At 41.5% G+C, this 13665-nt stretch overlaps 1 long non-coding RNA gene across 2 annotated transcripts; it reads right to left on the reverse strand.

Annotated features, from left to right (window-relative positions):
• Positions 1-2888: 2888 nt before the first annotated feature.
• Positions 2889-11419, reverse strand: LOC138110180 (uncharacterized). Of its 2 annotated transcripts, none has more exons than XR_011150814.1 (3): positions 11135-11419; positions 6797-6903; positions 2889-4884 (listed from the first exon to the last, which is right to left on the reverse strand). It is a non-coding gene; the product is annotated as an uncharacterized lncRNA (long non-coding RNA). The 2 variants fall into 2 exon arrangements; XR_011150813.1 differs by having other exon boundaries at positions 2889-5369.
• Positions 11420-13665: the final 2246 nt, after the last annotated feature.

The following is a 13665-nucleotide window of genomic DNA, read 5'->3' on the forward strand; positions in this document are numbered from 1 at the left end:
GCTCAACTGCGTGAAGCTCTATTGGCAGGTGAGGACCATGGTTGTCCCTACATCTTGTCTGTGGTTTTTGACAAGTATTTTCAAATGCAAATGCCTGACATTAATTAATCTTGGTCTAATCCTCAGCCTGGTGCCTTGACATCCCTGTTGCTTTGGGAAGAATTTGGTAGTTTTGAATGTCCTTTAACTGGCTTGGAATGTTATATATTGGAATATTATATATTGGCCATCCCAAAAATGCAGCCTATGTTCTTTTAAACTCTCTGGCATCAGCTGCTGAAGAAAGGGAATTTATCAGATGGAATAGCTAATCCAGGGACTGGCTCATGTGTTTGATAATGCAGCTTGCTCTGCAGTGGCTGTGGACAGGTTGCAGCTTGCCTGTAATTATAGATCATATAAACACATTACAGCAGGAGTTTCTATAGGCACAGTTCCAGGAACAATCTGGGCTTGTTCTAAATAACAAATATAGCACCAGTGCAAAGTGTGGGAAATGGCACATAACATCCAGTAAAAACGCTCCTGCTGGTAGGACTCTCATTTGGCTGCTATGCACATGAGAACACAAGAAAAAATCAGTTAACTGGGAAGTGTTAGGAAGTGGTTGGAAGTAATTGTTTTGCCAAATTAGTAGTCTTGATGATGAGACCAAGTTCACAAGAAAATTCCTTACTGTCACTATCTGGCATGAATACATGATATAAAGGGAGGTTAATTGGCTGCTCTTTAAAATAATTGAAAAAGCCTCTTTTTTGTGGAGGCACCTCCTTGCTACCAGGCAGTGTTCCTGAGGGGATGTGTCAGGGGAGGGATGGAATGTTTGCAGAACATGCAGGAGCATTTTTGGGTGGTTACATGGACCCAGCTGGGAGATGCTTGTGGCTCCTCATGACTGCATTCCTTCCCTTCATCCTGAGAGGGAATTTTCTCCCTGGCAGGGTGGCCCCTGGAGTCCAGGCATTGCCTGACGTTGTATCCATGCATTCAAAACGGATGGTTCCTTCTAATGATCCTTCCCCATTCCTGGTTTTTATCCTTATGAAATGTGGCTGGAACATAACGGGCACCTTCTTTTTCCAAGAACTCTTGGTAATAGCCCAGGAAGGTTTTCCTAACCAGCAGCAAGGATTTCACTGGTGGTTTTGGTGCTTGTTGGAAGTGGCTTGCTCAAAACCAAACAGGCAAAACCTCACAACAAAAGAGATTTGCTTCAAATAAGCAGCTGTAAGAATTGCCTAAGCTGTAAGAACTGGGAATGCACAAGGAAAAGGTATGAAACCTGCAGGAGGAACTGCTGAGGTCCATTGATTCATCCTGTCCTTTTCACCACAAATATTTCAAAACATGCACGTTTTTTTATTTTGGCTTTTTTGGTGGGTTTTTTGTTTGGTTGGTTTTTTGGGAGTTTTTCGGTTTGGATTTTTTTTTGGGGGGGGGGGTTGGTTTTGATTTTTTGACATTTCTGTCATATTTTCTTTGTTTTCATGTTTTCTCCAAAGGCCTAGAGGATAGGGTTTAAAACACCCATTTATTGAAAGATAGTTTATGTACTCCTATGCTACAGAAGAAAGGAATGGATACATGTAATCTAGTTTCTTATGTAGGAAAGTGATGTAAAAATCAGAGAATAAAAGTCAAGAATCTTATTTGGGGTCTGGAGCTGCAATATTATTCATGCATTGTGATGAATCATTTGCCATCCCTTTCTTGGCCTGCCCTCTCTAATATGGTACAAAATCACAATTTTTCATGAATGTGTCCTGACTAAAGAGAATAAAAAACCTATTTCACAGCTTTATAGGGATAAATAGATCCAGTACAATGGCAGAGGATAGCTGTTGTTTCATTTGGCGAGTATGAACCGTGGGATTCTCTGCAAAAATTCTCATTAAAGAAAGAAATTGATCAGGATACATTGCAAGAAAATATTTTGGACAGTACTGACACTCTGAAATGACTTGTTTGTAAGAACTTTTAGAAACACTGGGCATGAGATCTCAGCTCGTTCTCATAATAACTTTGGTGATGATGCTTATCATTTTTATACTATTATTATTTTTATATAGCTGATTAAATGTCATAACACTTGGCAATTAATGTGCTATTTAATTACAACAGGACAGCTGTGAGTGTAGTGATGACTGGCCTTTATTTCACCGCCTTTGAAGTTTAACTCCACCCTACAAAGCACCTTATTCCTGAATTATACCCATAATTCTCTCTCTAAAATGCTTGCACAAGAGTGAGGTTTGTTGCCATCAACTCAAAACAACACCAAGATAACAAACCAAAATTTTCTGAGTCTGAGCCACTGTGAAGTTGCCTTGTCACTTATCTTTCCCAATGCACTGGGCTAAGATGATTCTGAAATGCATCTCTGCTCTAGTCTAGTAAGAAAGTTGCACAGCTTGCTCCATTCTGTTGTTCTAGTGTTACCAGACCATAAGCATTTGAATTATTAAACTAAATGACATCCAAATATTTTATTAAAATTAGCTGGATTGCTTATGTGAAATATTATTTTATTTTGTAAATGTTCTATATTTTCCTCTATAAATGCTTTTCTGGCAATTTCTGTCAGCTCGCTCACTTTCCCTTTGCACTGTATTCTGTTCAGTCATTGGCTCAACGAGTAGTGACAAAACTACTCCAAATTCAAGAGTTCTTTTCAAGTGTTGCTCATATTTTAAGAATCCCAGAACCAGGCAACTTCTGAATATTGTAATGAAAAATCAATCTCCGTGAAAGAAGTAAGGTACAGAACATAAATCGCAATCAATAACTGGGAAAATTTAGGAAAAAAGTTGAAGATTCTCAACATTATATTTTATTGTTTGTCTACAAATACTAAACAGAATAAAATCTCTCATCATTACAGTGATGCTGTGGGTTTGTGTAAGATTATTACACACACGGATTTTAAGGTATCAACTCTGTGTCCTGCAACAAGATTCTTCTGAAATAATTATAAAAATAATTATGTCACCCTGAGGGTCATTAGTTTGCAGAGAAGCTGTGGCTGTCCCATCCCTGGCAGTGTCCAAGGCCAGGTTGGATGGAGCTTGGAGCAGCCTGGGACAGTGGGAGGTGTCCCTGCCCATGGCAGGGGGTGGCACTGGCTGGGCTTTAGGGTCCCTTCCAACCCAAGCCCTTCTGTGATTCTGTGAAGGTTTCAAATCCTAAATCTGAGCTGTCATGCTCTTTCCCATTTTACAGCCTGCAAGTTGGAGTAAATCACTCTGCTTTAATGCTGTGTTGGGCTCCTGCTGGTTTCTGACAGCAAAGGTTCCTGGTTTGACATTCCTGGGAAGGTCTGTCCTGCAGGAAGGGAACATCCAGGGAACCAGATCACCTGGCCCTGCAATCAGCTCTCAAACACCCTGCCTGGCCTAAGGGCAGTTTGTAACTCCTTGGGCAAACCCAAACACCCTCCAGGCTAAGTGAAGAGATTTGGGGATTCTTTGGAGTAATTTTGCAACCCCTGACTATTTCTGACTGCATGTGTTTGGTTTGCCCAGAGAGCGAGAGCCTGCCAAGAGAGCTGATTTCTCCTTCTGTCAGGTATTTCTAGAGACTCTCTTTTGGTTTGAGTTTTTTCAGTGCAAATGTCTTTGAGATTATTAAATGTGATATCTTACAGTCTTTAACCTGTGAGAGAAAATAGCATTTTCCCCTCTGTTCACCACAAGCAGCTCTAGAAATAATGGTCTTAAGAGGCAGATAGGGAAATTTAAGATAATCTTGAGGAGACTGATGACAACAGTTGAGCCATGGCATAGATTGCCTACAGAGGTTCTGCTGTTGCTAGAAAGGGACTGACAGACTTGAAGATGCATTTAGGTGTAGCTGATCCCTCAAGGTCCTTCCACTTTCCATTGTCAGTGAATCAGGAACAGAAATAAAGTGCCTCATTCCTTTTCAGCCTCAGAGATTCCTTTCCTTTCCTTGTCAAGGCAGGAGTTCTGACCCTGACATGCTTTTACTCTCTTGGTTTATTGGTTTATTACAGTTCAGTTTGTGTGGCTGGGAGAAGCAGGTTTAGCAATTGTACACAGCAGAGATTGTCATGGTGCTTGGTAGTTCTTCCTCTTTCTCTTTTTTCCAAGACTGACAAAGAATCTTTACAATATAAATGAAATTATAACAGTCATTCTTACAGGCTTGAGCTGTCACATCCATAAAAATACCCTAGTAAATGTAAGCCCACACAGAAATGTTAAAGGACAGAGACAACATCAGGATGTTGGAGAAAAAAACCCCCCAAACTGTTGTCACTAATACTGCATTTTCCTTTGAAATAACTGTGATAGGCAAATTCAGAGTTTGTAATTTCAGCTCAGAAATTCTAATCGGTGAAGCCAGGACAGTTTTTCCAAGTGGAAAGGTGTTTAATTCACTGGGCTGGGGGAATGGTGGTTAAGCTCATTTGACAGAGAGCTCTCTCGTGTTCAAATCCTAGAATGAAATTCTTTGCACGTGTTTATGCATTCGGTGAAATCAGAGGTCTTTGTACTGTGTTTACTGAACAGCTTTTATGAGATATAAATACCAGCACATTCTGGTGGGTTTCTAACAAACAGAATGGTCTGCTCAGCCCCAATATGGTCCTGTGTTAGAGCAGATTGGATGGTACCCTTCGGTGATGGGAAATGCATTCAAATTCCATCCAATGGCATGTATGGCTTATAAATTTAGAGAGGCTGTGGGTGTAGAGAAGCTGATTGTATAGCATTATTCATTACGTGCCTTATATCAAGTTTTGGCTCCTATTCTGTTCAATGATTGCACATTAGCATTCTTCTTGATCTTTGGTGCGTGACGCTTCCTGCAGAACTGGTTTGAACTAGTTCTCCTGCTTGAAGAATATTCTTTCTTCTGCTCCTGTCATTAGAAAAACTTATTATTGATAGTTGATGATTTTCCAGAACTCTTCCCAGTTCCTAAAGCTACAGGCTGGATACTCACAGACCAGTCATGTCTCTGGAACAGCACTGGTTGGTGGATGGATGAGGGGCTGATGGATCATTTAGGAAAAGCTCCTGATGTCACCTTCTACTTTGGCCACAGGTAGAAGGTTCTCCTGTGTCCTTCTGACTGATCACTTGGGTTAGCAGCTGACTTGCAATTAAAATAATGAGGCAATCATTGAGCTCTGGGAGTGATAGTCTAAATTGCACTGACCACAGAATTAGCAGCTTGTGAATTAGGAGCTTGTGAGGAGCAGAGTTCTCTCTCATCACTCTCACTGTCTGTAAAGCACATGCCTCTTTCTATTACACTGAGTTTATTTTAGCCCCGTGCTCTGTGGTGTAAAATGCTTTCATCCTGCTTTGTGGATAATCTTCCTTAGAGACAGAGAAATTGGGCTGCAGGGAATGGGGGAACATCTTTTCAGTTATATGGTCATTTATTATTACTATTAGAATAATAATAACAATAAAATTAATATTATTATTACTACTACTATTATTATTATTAGGCAAGATTTTTACCAGTAGCTTTAAGAGCTGGTAAGTGAACAAAGCCAGGTATGGCACAGACCATCCCCTGGGGCAGGGCTGGTGTCTGAAACATGCCACCTCTTATTTATCCTTCTGGTTTTAATGTAGAAAAAAAAATCCAATATTCTTATCTTAAAATAATACATCTTCTTTTTCAGATGGTATGGAAGCATGGAGGAGCAATACCTGCCTTGCAAAGGAAGTAAAACTGTCTCAGGTTGATTATCTACAGCTGTGCCTCAAGTAAGCACCATTCTCATTTCTGGATATTCCCAAATATCTCATGTTGCCATTAAGATTTTATGCAAACAGGGCAGTCTTGAAACAGCCTCCTTTAGCTTCAAGTTTTTAAGCCTCTCCTAATTTGTCCTAAAGCCTGAACCTGTTTATGGCTGAAGGTCCTAATTGCTCCCTGGTCCAAGAGCAGCACAAAGTAGGGAAGTGAGGTGCTGGTGAGTGTTCTGAGATGTTTGTCTTGGTTTGTGAGGGTCAGGGACTGAAGTGACTCCACAGGAGTGCAGACATTGCTGCAAATTTCAGCTGCCTTCAGGTCAGGGCCATGCACAGGTCTGTGGACACCTCCTCACCTCTTTCAGCACTGCTCCAACCACCAGGATGGAGAGAACAAGGGTCTAACATGACTCCTCTCTCAAGAGATGCAACTTAATTCCTGGTTAATAATAAAATAATTTATTTCAAGATAAATTGAGATGGAAAATGTGTCTTTCTGAACACCAAAAGGTGCTTCAGGCAGAATGGAGCTGACGTTTCACCAACAAGCTCCAGAAGGTGCTGATGCCTGAGCAGTCTGTAGGAAGGGTTTGTGTTATTCCATTGTTTCAGGACAAGAGAAACCGAGTGTTAAAGCAGACTCTTTAGAACTGAACTAATGCAGCAATAGCACACTAGGCAGAGAGAGGCTTGCTTGATGTCTCTGTGGTGGTAAGCTGCCTTTTTAGCATGTGTATACCTGACAAATTATGCAAGTGAAGACTCTTCTTGACAAATGTAATAATGCACAGATAAAAATAGCAAAAGAATAGTAAATACAGTAACAATAGTAAAAGAACAATTAAGTGTGAACCAGACAGCAGAAAGCAGAGCAGGAAAGCTGAAGTATTACCAATGTGTGAATGAGATTATGCAGAAAACACAATCTGGTGGCATCTTAGTGAAATGGAAAAATGTTTAAGGAAAAAGTAAATAATCTGATATAAACATAAAAGCACCAGCTAATGGAGATTGCAGCAGCACACGGAATGTTGGTACTGTGCATGTATAGACTCACTTACCTATGGAAATCATCAGCAGTCCCACAACAGGGAACCCCTTCCGAGTGCTGCTTGCTCAGAGCAGCCAATATCCAGGGATGACTGGAAACCACTCGTTTGTTAAGCTTCTGTAAATGAGGAAACAGAAGGCAATTAGTGAAAGCCAAGACTCTTTAATCTCTCACTGCTCCGTGGACTTTGTTCTTGCTCTGGAGCTTTATACAGACTGTGTGAGTATAAAGACCTACCTGGGAGGAAGGTGCAAAGTATAACCTTGTTCATTATAACCAAGTAACCCTCCATATCCATAGGGTGTTTTAAAACATCATTTACAACCCAGCTGGATGTGGCTGTCTGATCCAGGAGGAAATCTATAGTAGCTGAGAAAAGAGTAATCTGAAGGAGTGGTTAAAACTAGAAAGTGCTTTGAGTCAGTGGCAATAATCCCCAAAATGGTGAGCAGTGTTACCCCACTGTGTGCCAACATGACTCCTGAAATGTTAATCAGGGTGAGATACTGAAGGAAAAAACTTGTGGGATGAATGTTTTTGCTTCCTAAAACTGGGTGCATTTTACTGGCTCGGGGCAGTGACTGGTTTTGCCAGCAGCATTGCACAGGGTTAGCTTTACTGGGGTACAATTAATTCTTACATTCTAGTTTGGGGGCAAAATAGTTGCTGTGCTGGCAGAGTAAAGCAAGTCAGAGAATAGACAGGTGGAGCTGTGTCAAAATAAAAATTCCGTCCTCAAAAAATCCAGCAGCTCTGGGTTTAAACTGCAACTGTTCTAATTGTGAAATCAAAAATAAAATCAAAATACACATTTGTCTGGAATGTTTTGATTTTGACTCTTTTCCAACTTGAAACATAAATAAAGAGTAGTTATAAAATTAAGTGTAACAGCACACGCTGTCCCTATCAGCACAAGGATCTCACTTTTGGAAGAATAAGTTAGAACTTGTCAGGTGGCTTGTGGGCTTAAAAAAAAAAATCCAAACCACCAAAAATCATACAACACAATCAGGAAACCAAATATTCATCACTTTACATAATGCTCCTATCTGAATTCTTTCTTGTGCTAAAAGGTTTTATAAGATAACGAAAACTTTTATGCTCAAATGGGCGATAAAAGCCATAAAGCCTCCCAGTAAATGGAAGTTCTCATAAACAAAACACCAAGTCCTATTTGAAAGAACTGTTTCATGTTTATGCTGCCAAGTTGCTGATGGTGCATAAAGTTGTTCTCTTAATAATGAGCTGGGTAGAGGAACGCCCAGCATCCAAAAATGTGTTACCTCCTCAGAGATCTGCATTTTAATCAGCTGATGAAACAGATGTGGGAGGATTGTCAGGAGCTCTGGTTCTGAAATCCCAGAGAAGCAACTATAGATCTTATAGGTTTTATAGAAAAAAAAATCGGCTCTGTTTCTTGCTTTCTACCTGCCCAGTAAGAGACAAGTCAGAAACATAAGCTTTCTCAAAAGTGGGAAGGGCTCAAAAGAAATAAATTTTCAAAATTAAATTCTGCACACTGTTTCACTTCAGCAAAACCAAAAGCTTGCTAAATTCATCCATAACCTGGAAGCTTTTCCATGTTGCATCAAAATTAAACAGCATAAACTCTACTCACAGAAAATTGAAATTTCAGGCGTAAACTGTAGGAATATATCAAAACTTAGGTCACTCCAAGAGAGAGGAGCTATGAAAAAAACCCCAAATTTTATGACAAAAAAATATATGTTATAATAGATAATATATTTAGCCAAATAATATAGTGGAGAAGAAAAGGTCTATAGGTCCCAACATGAGACAAGGTATTTCAGTCAGCCTCTCTGGCTGCTACAACAGTAGTAGTAGTGAGCAGTTAAAATCTCACTACTAGCAGTTAAGTAGTTAAGTAGTTAGTAGTTACTAAGGGTCTAGTAGTAGAAGCAGGTTAAAATAGCCCTATTCCAGTTTCTGTGCCCAGATTGCTCAGATATTCAGGTATTTTGTTCTAGTCTCTCTATGCCTGTGATACACATTGACCAAAGAACTGTTCACTACACTTGTTATTTTAAATTCCAATCATCCTTCATCCTCAGCCATAGAAATTTCATAGCAGTTGAATAATGGAAATGATGATGCATCAGAAATTAAGTATATCTTAAGGCATTCTTTCATCTTGAGAGGTTTTCGGGTAGAAAAACAGTTTCTAATCTATAGCAGATTTTATTTACAGATATTAAGAACTTACTCCCTCACTTTTTAATAGTTTTATATTCTAACCACTTTTCTGTGTTACGTGCTTAATAAATTCAGATTTTCCTTAAACACAGTCGAGCTGTGTCTATAACACATTTTTAGTCATGTACAAGTAACAGCAAAGATAAACTCCCAAATCCTTGTCTTGTTCTCCCCAAAAACACCAAGGTACCAACACTTATTTCAGTGTGTCACAAGCACAGCTCCTTTATCTCCTTCAATAAGGAGGATTGTTCCTCAGGCACTCTGTCCAGGAGAGGGAAATGCAAATTGTTGCTTTGGAATTGAACTGGTTTCCTGCTCTTTGGTCATAATGAATGTAATATCTTTCCTTGGCGTGGAACTCCGGAGTGTTTAACTCACAGATCAGCTGCTCCGTGTGCTCCACATGTCTGCAGGCCCTTTCCTTTATGAGTTCTCTTCCAGCACCCCTGAACTATAAATTAGAACTGGCAGCATAACACAGATATCACTGCTGGTGCTCAGAGGACTTTTGCAGTGTCATGAAGAAAGTTTAGCATCATCTTTTTATTTTGTACTAAGCCTTACCACTGGGTAAAATGTTATATTTGTCATACAATGTTATGCTCTGAAGGGATTTTTTGCAATTGATATTTGTTAAATGATAACTGGCAGTGTTTCATTCAACTGAGGCATTCACTCCTTAGCATGCTGAATAAGGTCTTTAATGGGTTGGAGAAAAGTTGGTCAATGAGGGTTTTTTTGCTTGATCACCAATCTCCTGCATAGTATTAATTATTTGAAACAAAGTAAATTGACTGTTAAATAACCTCAACAATTCAAACAGGAAAGTGGTTAGAAGAAAGAAGTGACTTCTGCTTCAGGGTAAGTGCAGCACTGTATTATTTCATTTCATACCATGAAGTACAATCTTTTGAGTAGTTGAAAATACTGAGGGCCATCACAAACCCAGCATCCTTATAAAACAAAGTCATTTTGTTCTGTTTTGGTACCCCATGTACTGCTGTTATACTATAATACAAAGATTATTTTTCCTCTCTAGTGGCACAGCAAAAGTAGAAGTGTATTTGCATGTTCCTTGACAATTTTAGATTATAAATCATCCTAGCTACTAATGAATAAATGCAATTTTAAAATCTAGATTTTTCTTTTTCATATTCCAAGGATTTCCATTTCTTTTTGAAGTGTATGAACTAAAACTGATATCACAATTTATTATAAGGAACATATTAATGGGATAAGAGGCTTTCCTTCACTCTTTTTGGTCTGATCATGAGCTAGTGCCAGCAAGGTAAATGAGAGTCTTTAAGCCATGTCCTAAACTCTGTTCAACCCTTTCTGCCCACTGAATTTTCTTACCACTGAATGTAAAAAGAGAATTAAAATTCCAAAATCACACAAGAAGCATTTCAGATCCAATCCTGTTAGTTATGCATGGTGAGGCACCTTGTTAAAATAAATTTCTAAATAAAATATAAAATGATACAGCAGATAAAAAGTCATTGTGGGTGAGCCCACAGCAGTGCTTGTATGAACAGTGGGAATGATGGGCTCTGAGCAGCTGCTCTAGTGTGGGACAGGACAGCCAACTAGTGCTGTCCTAAAACAATTCAAGGGATTTCACCCCCTGTGCTTTTAAATTTTTTTCCTGTGGGAAGTAGAGCACATTGTTATTGCAGAGCCACGAACCACAAGGGCAAAGGATCAGGCAGTACCAAACCCAGCCTGCCATCCTTTCCCTCAGCATTCTCTACCCCAGAATTGCCGTGGAGAGGTGGCAGATGGGGCTCCAGGTGCCGCAGAGCCAACACTCCAACACTCATTAGATGTTCCCCAGCCAGACCTTTGCTCAGTGCTCATCTGTTGTTTCCCCCTCCCCACTCACCTCCTGCTGCCCCTCTAAATCCCCTCTGCCCCAGCATGGACCCCAGAGAGCAGAATCTGCTGGTACATGGCAAGGCCTGACCTGCATAAAGCGGGCTGTGACCATCCTGAATGATTTTTGCTATAAACACACACTTCTGAACAGAGCTCAGTTTTCCAAAGCCAGTGACATACTTGTGATTTGAACAGCAAGTTCTAGACATCTGCTCTCTTGTCTGAAAATGCCTTGCATCATATTTATGGCACTTACTGGTGCTCAGCTCTAGCTGGTACAAGAGCAGAGCCCTGCAGCCAGGCTGTCCCGGCCTTTGGAAGGAGGAGAGCGACGTCTTCTTGCTTTGATTTCCTCTGCCAGGTGTTGTCCCACTGTCAGCACAGCCTGACCCAGGCAGCCCAGGGTTAAGAGGTTAATAGGAACAAAGTGGGGGCACTGAGCTATCGGGATCAGGTCAGTAGGGATGAAGTGGGTGCACTGGGCTATCTCTGCAGACAGGCACCTTCCACCAAACCTCAGGTGCAGGATGGCTCTGCCTTCAAAGGGAGGATCACACAAACAAAGCCTCTGCTCACCAGCTGGTTCTGACTTCACTTCCAACTCTAAAGCCTTCCTTCAGCTGAAAGCAGATTTTTATCTCTGCCTCATCAAGTTGCTTCTGGGGTGCTGCTGCCTGCCAGGCTTCTTAACCCTCTGTGCCTCAGTCCTCCAGAGGGCTTCCCAAGCCCATAAATAACGTAAGTATAAAAATTGTAAACACTGTTTCTTGTCGTGGTCTTCCCAAGAGAGTATTTTTCTATTTTATATCAAAGCAGTTTTATTCCTTGTAGCCCCAGCTGTCACAGCCGAATTCCAGAGCAGGTAACACCCTGCACGCCAGTGCAGCACCATCCCAGGGTTTGGCTCTACAGGGAACTTTGGTCACATGAAAATTCAAAAGCTTTGTTTGAGGCTCTTTTCATTAGCCGGTACAGATCACCGTGCGTGTATTGCTTACTGTTGTTATTTATGACTCCAATAATCCTCACCACATCTACAAAGCCTTCCGGAAGCTGTTCCTTATTTCCATTACAATAGGATGACTTGGGGCCTGCTTTCTGCTGACCCTTGTAGAAACTTCTTTATTAACCAGGGCAACGTGCTGCATGCAGGTAACCTTCCTGAGCTGGCAAACCAACAGTGTTTCCACATTTTATATTACAGCACCTTTTTACCCCCGAGGAGTATTACTGCAGTTTCTGTAGTTTCCTACTGAAGCATAAACAGTTTCTTATGGTCTGTGTAAAACAGAGGCTGTTGTGATCATATTTTACTGCTTTCCAAGAAATGCTCTTTTTTAATTGCTTGTGAGAAGGAACTAACAGCTCTTCCAAGCTGGTGAAACAAGAATGAGGTTTTAAGGCAATATTTTCTCTGCATTTAGTTCCTTTGTAACCAGTGGGATAGAATTTACCTGAAATGCTTTTTATAAAAGCTCCTATGTAAATCAGGGCGTCTGTTTGGGTTTAATGCCTGGAGGAAAAGTGAAACTTTTTATATGTGATGAATATGTCTCTAGATGTCACAGTGCCTTAAAATATGGGATTGTTGTGGGCACTCACCCTAAAATCCATACCTTCCCAAATGCCTGTTGAGCAGAACTGGTGAACACTTTTTAATTTCAGAGACAGAGCTTTCAGTGAGTGGCCAGTGTAGAACAGTGCAGAAGGTATTGCTCCACCACTTCAGAGATGTTTTGCCCTAACATGGTACTATAGAAATTTTATTCTGTGTGACTGTGCTATGTGGCCTTACAGCACAGTAAGCATGTAGGGGAAACAAACTGACAAAATTAAGAATTTCAGGTTTATCATTAAGAAGGATATTCATTATACAAGATTCTACAATTACGTTATTGCTACATGACCTTGCAGAACAAAGTTGTGTTCTCAGTTAGGGCTTGCCTGACGCTGCCAGAGGAATCCAACTCAAAATAGGCTGGATTGAGAAACGAAGTTCACATTCTTCTCTGTAGAGTGAGATTTTGAATAAGTAACAAGCCCCATCCTTTCTAGATAAGAGCCACGTGGTGTTCCATCTGTAATGATGAGGGCTGGGAATGACAGGACAAGGGGGAATGGCTTCCCATTGATAGAGGGCAGGACTAGATAGGATACCGGGAAGAAATTCTTCCCTGTGAGGGTGGGGAGGCCCTGGCACAGAGTGCCCAGCTCCCCTGGGAGTGTCCAAGGCCAGGTTGGACGGGGCTTGGAGCAGCCTGTGATAGTGGAAGGTGTCCCTGCCCATGGCAGGGGGTGGGAACGGGATGGGATTTAAGGTCTCTTTCAATCCAAACCATCCTGGGATGCTCAGATCAGCTGGTCACTGAAGGCAGCCCGTGCTCTGCGGTGCAGGGATGCAGGTACAGAACGTGCTCCTTTCCCTGGCAGCTGCTGCCCCAGGCGGAGCCTCCTGCGAGCCGGCAAAGGCGACCGCGGCTCCTGCAGGTGTGAAAGGTTTTCTGGCGAAGTTCATAACCTCCCGTGAAAAGAATATTTAAGTCATTTGAGTAGCAGATAACTATGGTTTTACACTCCCGCTACACACGTTGTAAAGAGAACGACAGCAAAGGGCTTTACTGAAAGCACAGGGCTTTGCTTTTCTGCCAGCGGCGCTGGGTGACGTTTGGCTGCGGGGCTGTAACACCGGGAGCGCGGTCGGTCCGAGCCCGTTCCGGGCGGGCGGCGGTGCCGCAGCCGGGCCCTGCCCGGGGCGGGGTTGGGCCGGGGCTCCCCGCCCGCAGGTGC

Source organism: Aphelocoma coerulescens, chromosome 4A (assembly GCF_041296385.1).
Source record: "Aphelocoma coerulescens isolate FSJ_1873_10779 chromosome 4A, UR_Acoe_1.0, whole genome shotgun sequence".
NCBI lineage: Eukaryota > Metazoa > Chordata > Aves > Passeriformes > Corvidae > Aphelocoma > Aphelocoma coerulescens.